General features: G+C 65.7%; 1 protein-coding gene across 1 annotated transcript in view; it reads right to left on the bottom strand.

Annotated features, from left to right (window-relative positions):
- Window positions 1-505, bottom strand: part of LOC119586187 (glutamate-gated chloride channel-like) — a gene marked incomplete at both ends in the record, with an annotated part of 81,629 nt that overhangs the window by 36,000 nt on the left and 45,124 nt on the right.

Raw genomic sequence — 505 nt, forward strand, 5'->3', positions numbered from 1 at the left:
TGCTGTGCCATTTTTGTCTGTCTACTTTACTTTTGTTATTTTGGCGAGGGAGAGGGTCGGAAGGCGCCCACCTCCGAGGGGACTGATCTCCCCGCCGCGTGGGCGTCAAAGGAGCATGGCACCGTGACGGACACTCACTCACGCACTCGCACCAGCCATGCTGCCCTGGGCGCGCGGCGACGACCCGGGTGGGCGGGCCAAGACGGCGCCGGGCCTCCTGACGGCGGAGCGGCTCTCGACGCCAGGGATGGGCGTCCGCGCTTCCCTTTACGGTCAGAAGGATGACCAGCAGAGCCCCTGCGCAGCGCAGGATGGCGCCAAAGTCTCTAGAGTGAAAGCCGACGCCTCAAGGGCCGTCCTCAGTAGCGCGGCGCCGCCTCAGCGCACCACATGATGAAAGCCCACGTCACGCCATGAACTCAAACCATGAACGCCTGCCGCGGCACAGGCCGGCCAGGCTCTCGCCCCGCTGCGGCTCAAGAGAGTCCTCCTCTCCCCCGGATAA

This window comes from Penaeus monodon, chromosome 21 (assembly GCF_015228065.2).
Source record: "Penaeus monodon isolate SGIC_2016 chromosome 21, NSTDA_Pmon_1, whole genome shotgun sequence".
Classification (NCBI taxonomy): Eukaryota; Metazoa; Arthropoda; class Malacostraca; order Decapoda; family Penaeidae; genus Penaeus; species Penaeus monodon.